Genomic DNA, 23752 nt, shown 5'->3' on the forward strand with positions numbered 1-23752 from the left:
TGGTGGCGCAGTGGTTGAGAGTCCGCCTACCGATGCAGGGGACACGGGTTCGTGCCCCGATCCGGGAAGATCCCACATGTCGCGGAGCGGCTGGGCCCGTGAGCCATGGCCACTGAGCCTGCGCGTCCGGAGCCTGTGCTCTGCAACGGGAGAGGCCACAACAGTAAGAGGCCCGCGTATTGAAAAAAAAAAAAAAAGAACCACTGGACAGACACTCCAGAAAGAACCTTTTGGCTGGACTGAACAATTCAGGATGAAAGTTGTATTATAAGGAATATGTATTTGTAGGTAACTTTACTTAAATTTCTCAGTTGAAAATACAAATGACAACAACTATCATTTACTAAGCCCTATCAGGCGCTTTGTAAACATGAACTACTTCATCCTCACAGTAACACTAGGAGGTAGGTATTAATATTCCCATTTTACAGATGAGGAAATAAAAACTCAGAAAAGTTAAGTCACATGCCTAAGAGAGGAGCAGAGCTGGGATTAGTATCTTCATCTAATTGACTCCTAAGCTATGCTTTATACACCATAGTATTAGTTTTGTTAGAAATGTAGTGTCCTCCGCAGTATATTAATACTGGCACATATTGTATAATCCTGTCTGATGACCTTACTGGGATCATAGAATCATGCATGATTTTAAATGGGAAATAGAATAGAGGGTGACTTCTTGACCTAGTACCTGGAATAGCTTTGGGATAAACGTAATTGAAGCATTACTTTGATGGATTACAGAGACTTCTGAGGTGAGGTAAGATCAAAGAGATGCGAATAAGGCCTCGAGGCACCAAATTACCCATCTCATTGGTTCTAGAAGCCATGGCGATAATGAATCAAGCAGTCTTGTGAAGATGTTGGCAGGACTCTTTCTGATACCTTTGATTATCTCCCTCAAGGGGGAACAATACCACCTCTGATTGACCCCAGGCCTGGCTGTTAAGCCCTTTGCTTTAGTTGAGGAGAAAAATGTTCCGGGGGAATGTAGACCACGCACTCTAACCTCTAATGCAGTGTTCTCTCAAGTGCCCATCACAACCCTTTCGGGGTCAGGAAATCATTTGAAAACCAATAGAGGAGACCAGAGTAGCAAGTATCAAAAGGCCTCACACACTATAAGCAGGACCGGTGACAGAGTTTGCAGAGCAAAATGGAAATGTGGGACTCCCTTATCAAAAAGCAGATAAAAAGTATTGTTAAAGTTGTTCAAATATAAGCATTTTTCCTTTCTTCCACAACCTCCCGCTTCACTTGTCATAGTATTTTTTCATGTGCTATTGATTGTCATCCTAAGTTAAAAAAGATGTTTTTCGTTATTAACGGGAATTTTCCCTTACATCTTTTTGTCTTGCAATGCCAGTTTAAAACGCAAATGTCAGTACTCTGTAATGACCTATATTGGAAAAGAGTTTTTTAAAGTGTGGATATATGTATATGCATAACTGATTCACTTTGCTGTACACCTGAAACTAACACAACATTTTACATCAACTGTACTCCAATAAAAATTAAAAAATAAAATAAACGCAAATGTAAGAGCATCTAACTTATATGCAAAATCACCAAAATTACATAATTCTACAGCTCATACATGCATATATATTATGTAGGTCGTTCTTACCAGAGCAATGGGCTGGCTCTGCACAAAACTAATTCAACTGTTTTTTTCTTTTTTAACATCCTTACTGGAGTATGATTGCTTTACAATGGTGTGTTAGTTTCTGCTTTATAACAAAGTGAATCAGTTATACATATACATATGTTCCCATATGTCTTCCCTCTTACGTCTCCCTCCCTCCCACCCTCCCTATGCCACCCCTCTAGGTGGTCACAAAGCACTGAGCTGATCTCCCTGTGCTATGCGGCTGCTTCCCACTAGCTAGCTATTTTACGTTTGGTAGTGTATGTATGTCCATGCCTCTCTCTCGCTTTGTCCCTTCCCCCTCCCCGTATCCTCAAGTCCATTCTTTAGTAAGTCTGTGCCTTTATTCCCATCTTTCCCCTAGGTTCTTCATGACCATTTTTTTTTTTTAGATTCCATATATATGTGTTAGCATACGGTATTTGTTTTTCTCTTTCTGACTTACTTCACTCTGCACTTCTTCGCACACAAGACTTCTACCCACACCCTCCCTTCAGCTGACTGATGAGTAAGGGACGATGAGAGGGAAAGCCTTGCCTTATCGTCCGCTTTCCTTCTCTGTCATCATTTCCAGCATAAGAGGTTAGCTAATATAGGAAAGTAACACAATAGGATGTGATACGGTTCCTCGGCCTTCATGTTTCTCAGAACTCGATTGCATGCCTTCTGCGCTGGAAACAAGTTTCCTCTCCAGCGAGAGGAAAAGAGGGCCTCTTTTGTTTGTCACCACCACTACTCCCCCACCCCAGCCCCACCTTCCTCAGCACACTCACCTTGTCCTTGCTGAACTCCCACTCACCTTGTCCTGAACTCCCAAGCGTCGCAGGCCAGGGCAGTTCCCTGATTACAGGGCATCAAAAACACTACGTGCCAGCGGGCCAGCAAGAGGTGGCAGCACCCACACATTCCGCCTGAATGGCGTCTGCTCGCAGCCATGCTCTACTCTTCCACCTGACTTCACTTGCAAAGCACAAGTTCAAAACTCAAATTATTCAGAATTTCAAGACAGCGACAGCAGGACATTAAATCAAATGTGGGCCCGAGCACGGAATCCTGTGCTACCTTGGAGGTCACATGCCTAGGCAGCCGGCCCTGATCAAAAGGTATTGTCTGTGCATAGAAAACAAACTTATGGTGACCAAAGGGGGAGGGGGGTATAAATTAGGAGCTTGGGATTAACATATACACACTACTATATATAAAATAGATAAGCAACAGGACCTACTGTATAGCATAGGGAACACTACTCAGTATTCTGTAATAACCTATATGGGAAAAATCTGAAAAAGAATGGGTATATGTATAACTGATTCACTTTGCTGTACACCTGAAACTAACATGACACTGTAAATCAACTATACTTCAAAAAAAAGGAGGTATTGTCTCTGGATATTTTATTCCAAGTGTGTGAGTGAGTGTGTGCTATGTGTGTACTGGGATTGTCATCAAAGTTTGAGAGCCCCTACTTTTCCCCTTCCCCCCCTCTACTAGGGGCTGGAGATTTTTCGGGGGGGTGTGGTAAAGTGATTTTAGTTAGAAGAGGACTGGGGACTGCTCTTCAGTGTGGAGCAAGTTCTCTCCACGTTATCCCTCAACCAAGGGGTGTCCCCATCCCCCGGGCCACAGACTGGTGCCAGTCCGTGGTCTGTTAGGAACCGGGCTGCACAGCAGGAGGTGGGCAGCAGGCGAGCGAGCGAAGCTCTGTCTGTATTTACAGCCATTCCCCATCACTCACATTATCGCCTGAGCTCCGCCTCCTGCCAGATCAGCAGCTGCATTAGATTCTCATAGGAGCACGAACCCTACTGTGAACTGCGCATGCCAGGGATCTAGGTTGCGTGCTCCTAATGAGAATCTAATGCCTGATGATCTGAGGTGGAGCTCAGGCAGTGATGCTAGTGCTGGGGAGCGGCTGCAAATACAGATTATCATCAGCAGAGAGGTTTGTCTGCACAGAGACCATAATAAATCCATTGCTTATAGACTCACACCAAAACCGTATCAGTGAGTGACAAGTGAAAACAAGCTCAGGGCTCCCACTGATTCTGCATTATGGTGAGTTGTATAATTATTTCATTATGCATTACAATGTAATAATAATAGAAATAAAGTGCACAATAAACGTAATGCGCCTGAATCATCCCGAAACCAGCCCCCATCCCCGGTCCGTGGAAAAATTGTCTTCCACAAAGCAGGTCATTGGTGCCAAAAAGGTTGGGGACCACTGCCCTAACCCCTGCATCTTCTGGGCTGTTATGACATGACAGACCAGGGTCACCTCCTGTTATGAGCAGGCACCTTTGACCTTGCCCAAAGAGGAAAGCAGGGTGGACCAAGGAGAAAAAAGTAGGCCTACCTTAGTTCTGCTGAGGCCTGCTTCTGACCTAAGTTCCTTAAGCTCAAGGGGCAAAAGGGCTCTTTTCACCTCACACGTAATGCAGGTCAGTTTAGCAGGATACGTAACTACTTAGTGATTCAGTACTAAGTAGGCTCTTTCCCGGACCATCTTTGTGACTATATCTTACCCTTGGGAATCTGTGGGGTTGGGCAGTAAGATGGGCTTCAAGGGTCCACAGAACTTTAACCTTACCTGCCTTTTCCACTCTTAACATAATAGGCCTTGATGTTCGTTTCACTTTTCACATTGTAAAGATTCTACAAGTTCCACAGAGAATTGAGAGGATACAGAAAATTATACAGAAGAAAACAAAAATTGCTTATCACCTGTCATTCCATCATAATTGCTATGAACATTTTTTATATTTTCTGCCATTCATTTTCTGTGTGTATACACTACAATGAAAGACAATGGATCATATTGTGTATAGAGGTTGAAATCTAGTTTTTTTTCACTTAATATCATGAGATTCATTCTCTCTGTCCCTTAATGCTGCACATGTACCAAAAAAAACCTCTCTCTCTCTCTCTCTCCTGCTGTCATCTATAAAGACATCATTTCTTTAGATGCATTAAGGTCATTGATTCAGCTAAAGTTTAAGCAGTTTTTCTTTGTAATTAGGAAGCATTTTTTCCCCTACCTGTTAGTTTCCCTCTCAGAGGAGATCCTTATTCCAAATTTCATCAAGGGTGAAGATTCTCCCTTGGATCTAGAATCGGACTTCTACACTAAGTTCAACTTTTTATCAAAAGAATATATCTCTTGGGCTTCCCTGGTGGCACAGCGGTTGGGAGTCTGCCTGCCAATGCAGGGGACACGGGTTCGGGCCCTGGTCAGGGAGGATCCCACATGCCACGGAGCAACTAAGCCCGTAAGGCCACAACTAAAGAAAGCCCACGTGCAGCAACGAAGACCCAATGCAGCCATAAATGAATAAATAAATTAAAAAAAAGAATATATCTCTTTATGACAAGTTTATAAGTACCAAAACTTTAAATGCAATGCCCATTAACTCTGGTAACCAAATATAAAACCCTGTCTATGTACATCTTTTTCTTTAAATAACTTGGCAGCCCCTTGTCCTTTCTTGCCTTTAGAACCTGACCTGGACAATAAGAATTTCTCTTCTCCTTAGTCCCACCTGTACTTCCCTAGGCCTCCTGTCTACTCCCCAACTGGGAAGGCAGGGACAGTGCTTAATTGATGTAGAACTGTGGTTTTTAAAAAATTTAAACAGCTGAATTATAATAGTAGAGATAAGAAGTAACTACTCCTTTCCCCCAAAATCTGATTTTTGAAACACATTTATACAGAAGAAAAGCAGTTTCAAAATACATGCAACAGAGTTTCTTCCCACTATTAGAGGCTTTGGCTGACTCCACAGTTCTTGAACTGAGTTTCCTCCCCTCATCCACCTCTTTCCCCCACTTCTAAGGATCATTACCCAGTTTCTTCCTGAGAGTCAACACTAGTCAGAGACTCAGGATGATCAGGCCCTGGTGTAGCCCATTATATCCAAACAAGGCAAGAGTATTTGGAGAGGACTTCTAAGGAAATGCCTCTGACCATATTGTTATCACAAGAACATTCTAGAATACATGAGAAATAATGGTGGCAACTATCCAAGGATCTCATACCTCTAGTTATCTTGAGTTTGCAGAGTATGAAAATCACAGAATGTCAAGCTATGCAAATCATCCCATCCTACTACTTCATTTTGGAGACACAGAAACAGATCTAGGAAGTGAAGGAACAGATTTGAACGTCACATATGTAGTTAGTGGCAGATATGGAGCTAAAAGGCCAGGTTACCTAACCCTGAGTTCAGAACTTTCATCTCTGCCAAACTATCTTAAACTGGGATTTGCTCGACTTGCAGAATGATTTTAGGCTCTGATGAACAGCAGTGTGCTGAATGGTACGAGCCAACGGAGAATACCGCCACCTGCTGGCAGCAGGTATGAATTCGCCGGGTGGTTATTAAAAGGGAAATTCATTCGTTTATTCATTCAATTCCATAAATATTTGCTATCAGCCTGGCATGTGCAAGCAATATGCTGTGCACTATGGGGTTTAACTTCATCGGGCTGACCTTTTTAAGGGAGGTCATCACAAAAAAACCACTCTGTAAGATAGTGTAAGTGCATACCATGAAAGTAGTGCAGTTACAGCTATGCAAGAGTTTAGGGGGAAAACAGTTTAATGCTTTCCGATGGGGATCTGGGAAGGGCAGCGTATGGAGAAAGGATGGGTGAACTTGGCTTTGAGCTACAAATAGTTTAGGGTTTGTTGAAAGGGAGCTGAGGCAGAAAATTCAATCCTAGATCTGGCTGGAGATCTAAAGCCTGAACTCTTAAACATTATGCTGTATAAGCCCTTTGACTGGGTTGGGAATTTAGGGTTGGGAAATGGCATAGGGCTTTGAATGCCATGTTAAATGATTTGGATTTAGTCTGTAGGCAACTGGTAGCCATGGAAGGTTTTAAGGAAGGTAGTCTCATGTGAACTGTGCTCTCATCCCCCAAAGTGTTAAGTGCTTAGAACATTAGGCCCTGAGAGCAGATCAAAGACAACAGTGCAAAGGCCTGGGTTCCATCAGAAGCTCTGATGCCTGGTAATTATGCTGCAGCTTTAATTGCTCAGAGCCTTTTGCTAAACTCTACTCTGTTACACATGACTGGTCAAGTTAAGTGCTGTCAAATCTACTCCCTGATCTAGAGTAAACCAGGATTTTCTCAGAAGTTAGGTTTTATTCAAAGAATGCTATTATATGTCTTCTCAGAGGAAGTTTTTACATTGTCTTTTAAATTAGAAAAAAAATAATGTCATTTCCTGATTCCAAAATCATTAGAGAGCCATACAAGTATTCTAGAAAGCGAAAGTATCCCATAGTCCCAGCACTACAAAGATTACGACTGTTGAGTTGGTATCTATTCTTCCAAACATTTTTCTTGTATGTATAATAGCATTTTTTAAGACAAAACAATTTTTTAAACAACCTATTCATACTATTTTTAAAATTTTATTTATTATTTGTTTATTTATTTATTTATTTTTGGCCACATTGGGTCTTCGTTGCTGTGTGCGGGCTTTCTCTAGTTGCGGTGAGCGGGGACTACTCTTTGTTTCGATGTCTGGGCTTCTCATTGCGGTGGCTTCTCTTGTTGCAGAGCACGGGCTCTAGGTGCACGGGCTCAGTAGTCGTGGCACGCAGGCCCTAGAGCGCATGGGCTTCAGTAGTTGCAGCATGCTGGCTCAGTAGTTGTGGCTCGTGGCTCTAGAGCTCAGGCTCAGTAGTTGTGGCGCATGGGCTTAGTTGCTCCGCGGCATGTGGGATATTCCTGGACCAAGGCTTGATCCCATGTCCCCAGCATTGGTAGGCAGATTCTAAACCGCTGCGCCACCAGGGAAGTCCCATACTATTTTTAAACTTTCTTTCTTCACTGATCTGTACAACATGAACATTCTTCCGTATTAGTACACTAGATCTATCTAGGTGTTTTTTTTTAATGCACTGTTGTATATTTTCTCAGTTCCTTTATTAATAGACATTTGGGTTGTTTTTCTCTTATGAACAATACTGCCATAAACATCCTTGTACATAAATCTTTGCACATTTGTGGCGACGTCTCTATAGGATAAATTTCTAGCACTTGAAATGGTGGATCACTGGGTCTGAAATTTACCTTTTAATAGATACTATCAAGTTGCCCTTTGAAAATGTTATACCAATTTTCACTTTCAGCAAGAGTGTGCTAGCTTTTCCACATCCTCTTTAATATTATCAAACTTTTAAACCTTTCCTACTATGATGGACAAAAAATGATATCTTACTGTTCCAACAATCAATGCATATATGGTAAGCATCCACCTTTAGAGTGAATTAGGAAGCTAGTGTTAACAGGTCTCTATCATTCTTCCATATAAGTTGCAAATGTCTTCAGAAAGTTCTGAGGGCCATTTTCCAGGAGCTGCCATGTTAGGTACCCACTCTGGGAGCACACACCAGACATATGCCTTGTACATATTACTTCATAGAGTTTGTATATAGGAAATATAGATAAAAATGGATAAAAGTGTAACATAGGTTACACACTAGCCTGATCCAAGGAAACAGCCGAATTGCCCGTCAAAAGCCATAGATGAAGAAGATCTTCATCAGGCAATAAATACCTAGCGAGTGCAGAGCATCTGTCCTGGGTCTGCAGCTTACCTCTTTGTCTTGCTTCATTCACACCATGGACAAATTGCATTTTCCAAATGGTGACAACAACTTCACTAATACTGCGGCTCAAGTAATGTATCACTTTGCCAAATGGCCTAGCATTGTTGGCTCAAACCCAAGAGCAGATGATGGCATAGATTCCAGCTAGGAAAAGTAACAACTGTAACAAAACCGTCTAAGCCCAAACATTTGGGTACTTGGCTCTCTGAAAACAATAAGCCAACAGACCCACTTAGCACACAAAAATCCTAAGTAATATGCTTAGGAGAAGTCTCGCCCTCACCTAGCCGGTGTTAGTTGAGCTGGTTCTCTTCTTCTGAGCACTCTGGAAGGTTCCACTTCTCCATGCCCTTTTGCTGTTGGGAGGGACCATGTCACTCACTCTGGCCAATGACTTGTGAGACGAAGTGACATATTTCATGACATATTTCAATTTTCGGTGTGAGCCCTTCCACTTTCTCTTCTGCCTCCCACAGTGATCGTGGAAGCGTAGGTAGAGACACAGGTGTCACAAAATCAGAGCAGCAGGTATCACTGAGTCACCACATGGGGGAAGGCTGCTCCAGAGTGTCACCTGGACTGGCAATGGACTTTGTGAGGGCAAGAAATTAAATTTTATCGACGTCAGCCACTGAGATTTTAGCGTTGTTCGTTACCAAGGCATAACTAATACAGCATCCCTTGGCCAAAATGAACGTTATATGGCCTATCGGCTGAAGAGGCTGATGTCCAACTAAGAATTAATTCCTAAGTGATTCCTGTGTGCCCAGGAGAGGGCTAGGTGCACGCACAGTGCAAAGATGTCTGAAACATATTCAAACTCACTGCCTCTGGCGTCTTCTTTGATTGCCTAGCCCCCATCCCCCTGGCTACCCAGTGGACAGGACTGAATGCTTCCTCCTGTGTGCTTTCATAACCCTTTCTCCTCGCCCTCACTCTCAACCCTGCAGCCAGGCTGAACTACTTACTGGCAGTTCTGGGAACAGGTCAGGATCTCTCTCCAGGCCTTTGTCAATGCTACTCTTTCTTCTGGGGATGCCTTTTCCCCTTTCCAGCTCCTTGCCTGGTGAGCTCTCACTCATCCTTCATGCCTCCGGAACTTGGGTCCTTCCCTGCTCTCCCAAGCCTGGGTTAGGGGCCTCTCCTCTGGGCTCCCACAGCTCCCTGGACCTCCCTCATCACACCACCCATCACGCTGCAATCTGATTGCCTGGTTAGCTGTCTGTCACCTCCACCAGATGGCTAGGGACCATCTTGCTCAACTTTGTGATCTAGAAGCTGATTGAGATTCTGGCACGGAGCGGGCCTCCAATATGTTTTTGAATGAAACAAATACAGCATCTCATTGTGATATGACAACCTGTGAATGAATGTGCTTGCCGGGTTCATGGGACACTGATGGGACAGACCTGATCAGAGTAGAAGAGGCGTGTTAGGAGTCTGGGAAGTGAGAGTAGGTGGAGGCCGAGATGAGGCCTGATGGGGGAAGGTCTGGATAGGCTAACAGGTAAGTTTTTTTTTTTTCAAAGCAAATATATATATATATATATATATATATATATTTATATATTGGAGTATAGCTGATTAACAATGACGTGATAGTTTCAGGCGCACAGCAAAGTGACTCAGCCATACATATACATGTATCCATTCTGCCCTAGACTCCCCTCCCATCCAGGCTGCCACATAACATTGAGCAGAGTTCCCACTAACAGGTAAGTTTAGACTTTCTGCTATTGGAAATCAGGGGAGCCATTGAAAAGCGTAGCTCAGAGAAGTAAGTGTCACGTGTGGATGTGTAAGGATTATTACTCGGGTACCTGGTATGTGGGATGGATTGAAGCGGGGAGTCATTGTGGTTATTCAGGCCACCCAGTGATCCAGCAGGCAGGAGAAAATGGGAGCCCGGGCTGTGGTGGAGGTGGTGGGACTGGAGAAGAATAGATGGTGACAGAACATTTTAAGTCCCCATCACCAGGAGCCTCAGAAAATCACCTCACAATGCCATCTCTGATCATTGCAGTCTGTTTTTCAAATCCGGAAAAAGTCAAGTTCAAATGCATGCCAAGATTGTTTTAAAGGGAAAAGGAATCACAGAGCACGATGACTGACAGTGGGTGCTGAAGAGCGGCTGCCAGAGAAGCTGGTCTCTGAGCACTTTACAACCTCACTTAGGGAGCCTCAGGTAAGTTTGATTTTTCTATATCAGACACTTATTATTTTCTCCCAGCACTCCCTGTACATGAGTCCCAGCATGGGGGGCTCCCAAGGCCACTTCCCCAACTGACCTTAAGGTGGGGATGACTTTGCTAACTTGAGGCACATCGTGTGTGTGTGTGTGTGTGTAGCAGTAGTAGCAGTAGTAGTAGCAGTAGTAGCTCTCTCACAGCAATAGCATCTAGAAATGCAAGGCTGTTATAGGTACGGTCCTTCATTTGATAGATATGCTGAGCTAACTTGTTGCTTCACACACACACGCACGCACACACACACACACATTGGTGCACATGCACCTGCACACCCCTAAATAGAAAGAGTGGATGAATTGAATGAGTTAGCCCAAATTAGAGAAGTTTGCCATACATTATAGAAATAGGGGAGTTCTGGTTTCTCCACAAAAATTAATGACCGTAAGTCCTAGAGCAATGATATTCAAAATAAGCTAAAAAGAGGCATGCAGAATGGACATATAAACATTGATAGGAATATAAAACAGCACAGTCAATTGCCGCGTAGACATAATTTTCTCGTTCAATATTGTATGGAATTGATTAGGGTGCAGTGTTTAAGAGAACAGACCATAGTCAGACCTGGTTCAAGTCCCAGCCACCACTCACTAGCTGTGTGTACTTTAACCTCTCTGTGCCTCAGTTTCCTCAGACATCAAGTAGGGTAATGATAATACTAATTCCATAGGTTTCTCATGAAGATTGAAATAATATATACAAACAGGCTGATACATGATGGTGCTCAATGCATGAGCCATTGTTTTGTTTTTGAAGTATAGTTAATTTACAATGTTGTATTAGTTTCAGGTGTGCAGCAAAGTGATTCAGATATATATATATATATATTCTTTTTCAGATTCTTTTCCATTATAGTTTATTACAAGATATTGAATATAGTTCCCTGTGCTATACAGCTGGTCCTTGTTTATCTATTTTATATATAATAGTGTGTATCTGTTAAACCCAAATTCCCAGTTTACCCCTCCCTCTTTCCCCTTTGGTAATCATAAGTTTGTTTTCTATATCTGTCAGTCTATTTCCGTTTTGTAAATAGGTCCATTTGTATGATTGTTTTAGATTCCACGTATAAGTGATATAACATATTTGTCTTTCTCTGTCTGGCTTACTTCACTTAGTATGATAATCTCTAGGTCCATCCATGTTGCTGCAAATGGCATTATTTCATTCTCTTTATGGCTGAGTAATATTCCACTGTGTGTGTGTGTGTGTGCATTATATATATATATATATATATATATATATATATATTCCACATATTCTTTATCCATTCATCTGTCAATGGACATTTGGCTTACTTCCATGTCTTGGCTATTGTACATAGTCATAATAGCTATTGTTCTTTAAATGCAAATGGAAGGTTGCATGTTCCTTATTGGTGGTAGTATTTTCTCAAGTGGCCAGATGGCCAACCATCACAGTGGAGTTAGAGGACAGTGATGGACATGATTAAGGCAAGAAGCCAGAGCCTTCATCGCACTCACCTATGATTTCTATAATTGATTAGTACTGGCTGACTTTCTATTTATAACAACTTAGTGTACTTTGAAAAAGCTATGCATATTTTAAAGCTCCTGTGAACCTGAATATGAAATTTTGTTCAAAAGGCTTTTCTCTCTTAATAATCCATCTTCTTGTCCTAGTCCAAGACTTAGAATACCTAAGAGGCTGCCATTAAAAGAGTCATTCATTTTTACTGTCATGTGGTTCTAAGAGTGTGGACTCTGAAACCAGACTACCTGGACTCAAACACTGGAGGTACTACGTGATAGTTATGTTTTCTTAGGCAATTTATTTAACCTCTGTGTGCCTTGATTTCCTCATCTGTAAAATGGCCACAATAATCGTACCTCCCTCACAAGATTCTTCTGAGGATTAAATGAGATCATCTCTATGCTACTTTTGATTATTATCTTTCTATTTACATATACTGTCTCCCCAACTAGGTCGTAGCACATATCACTGAGGGCAGGAACTGTGTGCCATTCATCTTTGGAGTCGATGTCCAGTAGACATTTGTTGTTGATTATGAGGAAACCTGAAGTAATATTTTTCTTTAGTACTTCAATTTTGAAAGACAGATCTCTGCAACTGACATGAGATGGGTGTTAGTTGACACTTTCGATTTAGACTGAAAGTAGGTCAATGAAATGGGTCACCTGCCACCCTCGCTTTATAAAACAAAACCAGACACTCCTCATACAATAACGAGTGTCTTAACTACACATATAAGCCAGTGTACGGCGTGAAGTTTTCGTCTTCATTTTGAAGAAACTCCAAAAGGTGAAAGTGCTTTTAGCAAAGTAAAGGATTTCTGCTGTGGGTATGGTATTGTACAGGACTTGTAGGTTTGCTTCCTAAAGAAAGTGTCTTTTTTGGAGAGCATGTAATTGTCTACAGATGGATCCATCTTGATTTGTTGCCTAGTGACGGCCAAAGGAAGTCACCCTCTGGTGAACCGAAAGTCTGTTTGCCATTACAGTTTCACACAAAATGCCCTTGTAGCAATGTTTGGTGAAAGCAAGAGAGTGATCATTTGATCCCCAAATGGTTACCTTGGGGAGGCTACATTCTGAACCCCTGGCTTTCTCTGGGGTGACCTAGGACCACCAGCAAGATTTGGGCTGAGATAAGAAAGAGTCCAGTGGCTCCAGTGAAGCCCCCTAGTTACCTGGTATCACCCTCTATAAATCTGGGTTTTTCAGAAACTCTGGGGCAACTGATTATTCTGTACATCCCCTCAAAACGTCCTAACTGCTTCAGGGGTCTGAACTCAATTAGCGTCTACTCTCTACTCAACTCTGATCCTTCCGGCTCTTTGACTCCCTTACTCTCCATATAGCTAGTATTAGCTTGCTAGGGCTCCTATAACAAGTACCACAAACTGGATGGCTTAAAATAACAGAAATTTATTGTCTCACACTTCCGGAAGCTAGAAGTCTGAAGTTCAAGTGTTGGCAGGGTCGTGCTCCTTCTGACACCTCTAAGGGATTCCTTCCTTCCCTCTTACTACCTTCTGGTGGCTTGCCAGCAATCTTTGGCAATTCCTTGGATTGTAGATTCATCACTCCAATCCTCTTTCTTCACATGATGTTCTTCCTGTGTCTACATTTTGTCTTTCTTCTATACGTGTCTGTCTCTGTGTCCAAACTTCCCCACTTTATAAGGACGTATAAAGTCCTATTGGATTAGAGCCCATACCAATGACCTCATTTTAACTGGATTACCTCTATAAAGATCCTAGTTCCAAATAAGGTCACACTCTGAGGCACTGGAGGTTAGGACTTCAGCATATTTAAAAAATAATTAATTAATTTTTAAATTTTTGGCTGCGTTGGGTCTTCATTGCTGCGCACGGGCTTTCTCTGCTTGCGGTGAGCAGAGGCTACTCTTCGTTGTGGTGTGCAGGCTTCTCATCACAGTAGCTTCTCTTGTTGCGGAGCATGGGCTCTAGGCGCGGGCTTCAGTAGTTGTGGCATGTGGGTTCAGTAGTTGTGGCACGCGAGCTCTAGAGTGCAGGCTCAGTAGTTGTGGTGCAAGGGCTTCATTGCTCCGTGGCATACGGGATCTTCCCAGGCCAGGGCTTGAACCCGTGTCCCCTGCATTGGCAGGTGGATTTTTAACCATTGCGCCACCAGGGAAGCCCCTAGCGTATCTTTTTTGGAGTGGACACAATTCAACACATAACATACGTGTTTGTTGTTGTTGTTTTGGTTTGGTTTTTAATCTCAGCAGATTTCAGTCCTCTGACGCTTCCATGTTCTCGTAGTCAATTAACCTCTGTCTTCAATTCCTTCCCGATCCAGAACAGACTGTGGTACATAATTCAATGACTCCATATCCTCTTATATTTTCATTCCACTTCCCCAGAAGAACTCCAAGCCTGGATCAATCCAACTGCACCTGCCTTCCTTCTGCTTTCTTACTGGAGGGCTGCTGAGTGCTGCAAGAGGAAACCCTGCCACCATGTGGATGGGTGCTGGCCACTACAAATTCCTGGTCACCACCCCGAACTCAGTCCTGGATGCCATCTAGCAGTCTTCTCTGTATCCCAAGCCAGCAGTCTCAGTCTCTCTCTGTATTAGTCAGGCTTCTCCAGAGAACAAAACCAATAGGATATATCTCTATGTAAACATATGTCTACCTATCTATCAGGATTCTGAGGAATTAGTTCACACGATTGTGAGGGCTGGCGAGTCTGAAATCTGCAGGGCAGGCCAGCAAGCTGGGGACCCAGGGAAGAGTTGATGTTGCAGCTTGAGTCCACAGTCTCAGTTCCTTTGAGTTGACAGAATTCCTTCTTCCTCAGAGGATCTCAGTCTTTTGCTCTTAAGGTCTTCAACTGATGAGGCCCACCCATTTTATGGAGGGTAACTCACTTTACTCAAAGTGTACTAACTTAAAAGTTAATCTCATCTGAAAAATAACTTCCCAGCAACATCTAGACTAGTGTTTGACCAAATATCACCGTAGTGTGGCCCACCCAAGTTGACACATCAAATTAACCATCACATTTTTCCATGTCCCACTTTTAACCCTCAGTAAAAGATGCTTCTTACTCTTCAGGGAAAATGGATGTTTTAAAGCAGGAAGCCCCTCAGCTTTCTACCTTCAAGCCACTAAAACCCACTCATTTCAGCAGCCAGCCTTGCCTCCTCTCTTTTTGTCACAGAGGAAGAGGGGTCACTCCTTCTGAGCCCAGTCTCTCCACCTGGGCTTTGGGTTTTGATTACTACTGCATTTTCAGGACCTATATAGTGTGAGGGAAATGGTAGCCCCTCAAACATTTGAAGGAATCCTCTCCTGACCCCTTTCCTCCATTCCTCCCTTGTACTCTCTATTTTCAACCCCTTCTCTACCCTTTAATGTTTCTCATCAACATTTAAACAAATTCAAGTCTTTCCCATTAAAATAACACCAACATAATCAGCACCGTCGACTCTGTCCATCTTTAGCTATTGCCCTTTCTTCTTCCTTCAAGGTCATGCTTCTCCAAAGAATTGTCTATATTTTCTGCCTTCACATCTTACTCTCCTATGTACTCCTCAACTACTGCAATCTGGCTTCTACCCCCATCATTCAATTGATACGGTCTTGACAAAATGGTCTTTTTCTTTCTGGTCATCTCCCTAGTATTGGATATTGTTGATTGCTGTCCTCCTCTCCCCCGCCCTCAAAATTATCCTTCACACATGACTTCTTATTTAGCCTGAACTGCAAGGTCCAACCCTTCAATTACTTTCTTGCTAATATCACTTTCTGGCCCCCTTTACCCTTCAGTCCTACATACTTGGAAGAACTCCATCACACTTCTTTTACTGAAAGACCTCGTTGTTTCTCCATGGTGTTCATTCTTCCTCACTGCAAAGTGAGTAATAAACCCAACTCATCTGACTGCAGGTGTGCTCCTGGTGACCATTGCCTGAAGGGCATGACACTTTCAAGTTACCCAAACATTGGGGCATAAGAAGCGCTGATAGGCATCAGAAAGACTAAAAATGAAGTATGGAAAATTTTCACTCCTCCATCCCCATCTCACAAGCCAGCATTACTTGACACCCATTCAGCTGAATTTATCACAAGAACACAGCAATTAGGTTTTGCTGTCACAGGCAACTAAAGTGTTCCTATGCAGAAATTGGTCCCTAGAAGTAGGGCCTGGAAAAGAAACAAGCCAAATAATGTGGAATTGTCTAAGGCAAGGTTGGGTGAATGGCAGTGAAAAGCCCTCTATCTTGAGTCGGGAAATGGGCAGACCAGTTATATGGCCTCAAAGTGGTCATTTTTTTGTAAATTTTGTGCCTAGTAAGGCTAGGGCCTTATGGGATTTTGTAGAGGATCGAGATACTGGTGTTGATTTAGTTGCTCCTTGTGGCATTCAGAAAGGTTCTACAAGCAAGAGACAAATTTTGGGTGGTGAAACTGATCCATCTGAAAGCAGAGAGGGAAGAAAACACAGCTCTCCTAATAGAAGCCCTGTAGCCTACACTCCAAGATGGCTGAGTGATGACTATTGTACAAGGTGAACAAAGCCCAATTATTTGCCCCAAGGTGAAGTAGGACCAGTGAAGGCAGAGACCTCGGGGGAGCCAGAGCCTGATCGTCTCAGTCTTTCCCAAACACCTTAGGCCTGGGAAAGATACCAATTATCCTCACGGGGCCTCTCCATCCCAGGGTATTGTTGTGAACTGTCCTAAAGCAGAAACCAAGGAGGTCATTAAACTCAGAGACAAGGGAATGGGCTTAGCCAACACAGATTGATGCTAAGAGACAAAACCACCCAGTCTGGAATCTAGTGCTTGGTAACTGTCTGCTTTTGTCATCAGTCTATAGAATTGATCAGAAGCAAAGAGATGCCTAACCTCCTCAGTTGATAAAGGGGTCATCTTGCTGGAGAAACCTCTAGCTTCACCATCAAGGACGTGTGAGTGCTTACCCCACCACGCACATAGCTTACCACCTGGAAGTGGGTGCTGCATCCCAGAAGGGGACTGCTTCCCCGTGCCTTCCTCAGATGTGGCCACGACAAAAGATGGACAAGGTTGATCTTCCCAGAGAGCAGAAACCAGGAGCAGCAGAAAGGTCGCCTAAGAAACTCACGCCTTTGCCAGAGTGGGGAGGCCCTGCTTCTCTTGTCCAGCAGAACGTGAGATATGTGAGCATTTGGGGACCACCGAGGATGATTTCTCCCCTCCCCCTTTCTAAATGGATATTGTATTGCAGGTATTCTGTTATCTTATTCTCATCTTGTATTGTGACTGTTAGGGACGGTTAATGTTATCCTTTAACTGTAGGTCTTTGAATTATGAGGTGCCGCATCCAGAAAGGATCAAGAAGGAGGATAATCACCCCGAGGTACTGCACTTGAAGCTCGATGTAAAACAAGGATGAGACTTTGGGCTGTCTCCTTTGAGAGGGGGGTGAGTGCCTTTGGCATAACGCATGTGACATAGTGACATTATGATAAGGAGCATTTTTGCAAGTAAATGAGTGGAAAGAAGAGTGTGCATGTGGGTGCTAGGCAGCTGCTGGGGGCTGGGGAAGGGGGGAGAGGTTAGACGACAGTGAACATCAGTTGTTTTACAGACTTTATGCATCATTTTCCCATATTCTAGTAGGATCAATGGCGCCTTGCTGACAATCTGCGCACGACGAATTTCCAATCATTTGGATCATTTCCTAAGGATAGTGTCCGAAATTGGAATTTCAGAAGGTACAAATAGTTTCATGGCTCTTACTAAATGTTTGAAAACTGCTTCCAAAAAGAGTTAGAGCAATTGACATTCCTACCAGTAACATAGGAGAGTGTTCCTATATGTTTCATCAACTACTTCTGAAATTTAATGCTCCGCAAATATAGCCTTGAGCTCTGAGGGAATAGGCAAGCCTCTGTGGTTATCCTCTACATAGATTGACTAAGAATCATCCCTCCAAGTTTATTTGTGATCCACGTGATAAAGCTGCACACCCAAAGAGAATCTTCTCGTCGTTTCCCTCGGATCAATTCTGCTGCCACCAGAGGGATTCATGCACGTAGTTCTCTTCGGACAGCGATTTTCTGGCTGCAGCTCAGAGCATCATTCCACCTCCTGCCTTTTCCTCCTGGCATCTCATTCAAAGCCGAACACTCTAAGATAGCAATTGAGACATCAAAATCTACTCTAGTGTGGTGTGAGGCATCTCAGGGTCCCAGGTAGGTACCCTATATAGGTGATCACCTTAGTCACATCTTATTTGGTTCAAATTAGCTTCTAAGTCAGGCTTTTCCAAGTTTTGGAAACATAAACAAAATTTTAAACTCAAAACGATACATGCTTGTGTCATTAGTCCAAAATTCACAGTCTGCAGAGAAGAAAATACGATCTCCAAATTTAAGGGTCTTGCCCAAGTGCACACAGTTAGCCAAGGACTGAGATTTCTGGACTTGTGATGCCACTAGAAACTGGGACTATGGTGGTTCTTAACATGGCAGTCATTACTCATTGCCTGGTCCTCACATCCGGAAACATCCAGCTTCCCTCTCCTCTAGGCTCCACAGCTTGGCTAAGACTGGGGCTACTCTCAAAGCTGGGACAGATTTTTCTCCCAGAAGACCCTTTCAGTTCAGGAGCTTGCAAATACCATTCTGTCATTGTTATGTTTTCCCTCCTCCAGCCCTCCCCTCAGGGCTTCCATCCTCTGCCCGGATATAGTGTCAAGGAAACTGCAGGTACAGGGATAACCCCAGACTCAGAGCTGTCTTTGAAGAATCGGCAGGGGAGGGGGCGGGGGGGGAGGGAAGTGGGGGGGAAGGAATGCCTTTCATCAGTCTGTTACTTCTAGTCTCAATCCAGGAAACCCTTAGATCAGTGGATCTTATATTTCTTTTGGCCACAGGCCACCTTAGGAAACTGATGAAAGCAACAGACACTCTCTCAAATTCACATTAGCACAAAATTATACCTACAATTTCAGGGCCATCAAAGACCATCTGAATCCCATCCAAGGTCAATGGGTAATGGTAAGAGATTCGATCACAGTGGTTACATCCTAGTTTTCAGCAGAGATACTTTCTAATAATCATGGGGAGAATTTGAACCCTGCAGGTTACTTCCTTGTCTCAAACAAAACATGGATAATTGTTGTGTCTGGAGTGGAAGGTGGGGGACATTTTTCGTGGCAGGTTTTTTTCCTAGGCTTATTCACACGGATGGCCTCCTAGAGAACTGTAGGGATGTTATCACAGTAGGTGGCTACCCGAAGTCTTCCTGCTAATTAATGTACCTCTTGGGCGCGGGATACATTATCCTGCACTGACTGTCAAAAATAGTTTCAGTCTCCAGGAGGGGCTTTAACATTGGGAACAAAAAGCTGCTTATAATTGCTTTGGGTTAGCTTTTTAGATTATAGCCGAGTTAACACATAGTTATTTTTGCAGAGTAGTAAAGTAAGCTTGCCAGATAAAGTCCTGTACCATAGTCTCTCCCCACTTGCTATGGTTACGTCCCTGAAAACCATCATGGTAAGAGAATTTACAGTTGATGAACTTAGAACCTTACAGGGAAAGTAGAATCAGGAACCGAAAGTCAAATCTGTGTCTATAAAAGCTCTTAGAAACTTTTTTTTGGCTTTCACTAAAATGAAATGTTAAAGACGGCACATCAAATAAAAAGAACGTCAATGTTTTATATAGGTTTTAATTTAGAAAGAGCCATGAAGAGTTCTGTACAATTTCCATCTACCATTCCTCGATCATTACAGCATTTTTAGGAACCCTCTCTTCCTCTGTTTTATCTTTATTACTGTTGTTTATTTTTAAAGTAGCACTCTTGTAACATTTTAATTGTATAGAAGTGCTATAAAGTAAAAAAGCAAAAGTCTCTCAAATCTCACTCCCCAGTCATAGATAATCACTATTAATGGAAGGACATTTGGGCTGTTTCCATTTGGGCTTTTTTTGGTTCATTTTTCAGGTTGATGGTTGAGGCTGCTGGATTTTAAGGGTCCCGTGGAGCTGGGGAGAAGGGGATGGGAGTAGTCCAAGTTAAAAAGCCATAAAGCCTGTTGTTCTCACTGTTCTTATGAGATTCAGCAGTTTTGCTTGAATAGAAGCATCTCAGAGTGTTGCAAGCCTTTGGTTAATTTCCAGAGTTCTGAACAAGTGGATACTGACAAGTTCTGCCAGCGTTTCTTTGCTTTTTTGGAGGAGCAGGTTTATGGACGTCCTCACCCTGCCTTTCCGGACTTCCCATCACTATCCAGGCCTTTTTAACTTCTCTTTTTACAAAAGTATGGAGGGCTTCCCTGGTGGCTCAGTGGTTGAGAGTCCGCCTGCTGATGCAGGGGACACGAGTTCGTGCCCAGGTCTGGGAAGATCCCACATGCCGCGGAGCGGCTGGGCCCGTGAGCCATGGCCGCTGAGCCTGCGCGTCCGGAGCCTGTGCTCCGAAACGGGAGAGGCCACAACAGTGAGAGGCCCGCGTACCGCAAAAAAAAAAAAAAAAAAAAAAAAAAGTACGGAGGCCACTTGGCAAGGAACTGTGGCAAGCCTCTAGAACCTGAGAGCGACCCCCAGCTGACTGACAGCCAGCAAGAAAGTCATAAAATCACAAAGAAAGGAATTCTATTAACAACCAGGGATCTTGGAAGAGGACCCTGAGCCTCAGATGAAAATAGCAGTCTGGTTTCAACCCAGAGCAGAGGACCCAGCTAACCTGTTCCCAGACTCCTGACTCTTGCCCTACTTCTCCTTGGCCTGCCCGTTTCCCTGCCAAGGCCCCAGTTCAGAGTGGACACCCTTCCTCAAGGACAATTAAGGGGCTTGCACTAATGGAGTTAATTTTCACAAATATCTTCTAGGATCCACAGAAACCAGAAGTCTTTCATTCCTGGTAGTTGTTGGAAAGTGGCCAGGTGGTGAGGAAAGAATTTATTTTTAATATTTTATTTTTTTAATTTACTTTTTTTATTTTTATTTATTGTTTTTGGCTGCATTGGGTCTTCGTTGCTGTGCGCGGGCTTCTCATTGCGGTGGCTTCTCTTGTTGTGGAGCATGGGCTCTAGGCATGCAGGCTTCAGTAGTTGTGGCTCGTGGGCTCAGTAGTTGTGGCTCACGGGCTCTAGAGCACAGGCTCAGTAGTTGTGGCGCACGGACTTAGTTGCTCCACAGGATGTGGGATCTTCCCAGACCAGGGTTCGAACCCGTGTACCGTGCATTGGCAGGTGGATTCTTAACTGCTGCGCCACCAGGGAAGTCCAAGTCATGCATTTTACATTCATGGGTACTGTACATGAGACAGCATCAGGCTGGCCAGGAAAGGTATAGAAAAAGCACCCATGAACATTCCAGTTTTCCAGCCTTTTTTCTTACTCCCACAACCGGACACGTGCATGGACTTGAGCTTTGGAAATGTTCACAGCAGTTCTTTAACATATCAGTAAATCTTTCATCTTCAGCAAGTCATGTCCAGAAAAGCTCTAAGTCATTTCAAAATGTAGGGTGCTTCTCCTCTGATCCATACCCACATCCTATTCATGCTGAGAAAAATATACCTTAGTACTAGGCAGAAGGCTCCCCTGCCCTTCCAGCCTTTCCTTCTACTCGGTGGGCAAAGCCATCATTACTCAGATGTTTAGTTTTCATTGAATAAAGCCCAGGAGGAAGGAAGAAGTCCTGGGATTTGTTTCCTTCCCTCCTCATCGCCATCTGCTGGTAGATTGTTGCATTTCAGATTGTATGCAGAGTCCAATTAAATAAATAGTGCCAGCCTACTTACTGCTGGTCACAAGGTGCCAAGGCTCTGCAGAGGAATCCATTCCTGCAGTCCTGGGCCAGGACACACCACAAGCACCATGAAACCCTACTCCTTGTTTCACCCAGGCCAGGGTGGCCGAGGACAAGGGCTACATCAAGCATTCCCAGCCTGAGTGAGAGTGGTTTTGGGATCAGGAATTAAGAAATTAAGGCTTGGGACTTCCCTGGTGGTCCAGCGGTTAGGACTCCATGTTTTCACTACCATGGCCCCGGGTTCAATCCCTGGTCAGGGAACTAAGATCGCGCAAGCCGTGAAAAAAAAAAAAAAGAAACTAAGGCTTTCTATTTAAGAATGTTCTGGTGTATCCAGATATAGAGAACAAACTAGTGGTTACCAGTGGGGAGGGGCGGGGAAGAGGCAAGATAGGGGTAGGGGATTAAGAGGTACAAACTACTATGTATAAAATAAATAAGCAGCAAGGATATATTATACAGCACAAGAAATATAGCCAATATTTTATAATAATGCTAGATGGAGTATAATCTATAAAAATATTGAATCACTATGTTGTACATCTGAAACTAATACTGTAAATCAACAATACTTAAATTTAAAAAATTAAAAATAAAATTATTTTATTAGGTATAATTTTTAAAAAGAGTATTTCGGTGCATCTGTTATATTTTAAAATGGTCTTTAGAAGGAACAAGGCTGAAATGTTTATTGTATGTGGCAGCTGCCCTGCCTGACAGCAGAAGCAGAAGCAATTGGTGATCACATGTCCAAAGAAGTGGACAGCGGTCCCCATATTGTTCATGCCAGTCCTTGCCAGAAACTGGAATCCTAGCCTTGAATTCCCACCAGCTTAGGGACATCACAGTGCCAAATGCCTACCCTCCTAGACCTTTTCCTATCGGACTGTCAGACTCCCAAGGCAGTTTCTAGCAAGGACCAGGGTGAGGAATGTGTCAGGAGAGAGGAATAGTGGGGACCAGGTTTGACCCCAGTTCTTTTATCTATCTATTTATTTATTTATTTTTGGCTGTGTTGGGTCTTCGTTGCTGCGCATGGGCTTTTCTCTAGTTGAGGCGAGCGGGGGCTACCCTTCATTGCGGTGCGCGGGCTTCTCATTGCAGTGGCTTCTTCTGTTGCGGAGCACAGGCTCTAGGCACGCGGGCTTCAGTAGTTGTGGCTTGCGGGCTTAGTTGCTCTGCGGCATGTGGGATCTTCCTGGACCAGGTATCAAACCCGTGTCCCCTGAATTGGCAGGCAGATTCTTATCCACTGTGCCACCAGGGAAGCCCCTTGACCCCAGTTCTGGAGCACCTTGATGTTAGGTAAGGAAGCAAGCCATGGATTTAGATGCAAGGACATGAGACAGGGGCTTGGTCCCAGAAACAAAGCATGAACTTGTCCCCTGGGACCGGAGGGGAATCTGCCATAGGGTGCAATCGACAAGAATAGTGCAGAAATGGCTGAGCTGAAAGTCAGGCAACCTGGCTGCTAACCTTGGCTCTCCCACCCACTAGCTGTGTGGCTTTGTGCACATGGTTGTGAGCCTTCCTTAGTTCATTTGTAAAATATAGCTCACTTAGCCTCTCCAGCCTCAAGCTACCACGGAGTTGTGCTTCTCAAACTCTAATGAGCACTGGAATCACTGGGCACACTGTGAAAGTGCAAGTCCTGATTCAGTTGGTCTGGGGTGGAGGCCTCAGAGTCACAAGCTTCCAGGTGATGCTCGTGCTGCTGGGCCCTGACCCACACTTTGAGTAGCAAGTAAGCATATATTACAGAAGTGTCTCAAGGGCTCTCACTGCTGGTGTGGATGGAAGGCCAGAGGCAGGACTCTAGTCACCCCACACCCTAGCTTCAGCCAGAGCACCTCACCTTTGATTTGTTTTACATTAGGGTTCCACCTAAGATTTTATTTGAAAAATAAAAGGAGTCAGTTTGTTTATTTTTTTAAGAGCTTGACAACCATTGAATTGCAGCCCTTTGGGG

Source organism: Tursiops truncatus, chromosome X, assembly GCF_011762595.2.
Source record: "Tursiops truncatus isolate mTurTru1 chromosome X, mTurTru1.mat.Y, whole genome shotgun sequence".
NCBI classification, from domain to species: domain Eukaryota; kingdom Metazoa; phylum Chordata; class Mammalia; order Artiodactyla; family Delphinidae; genus Tursiops; species Tursiops truncatus.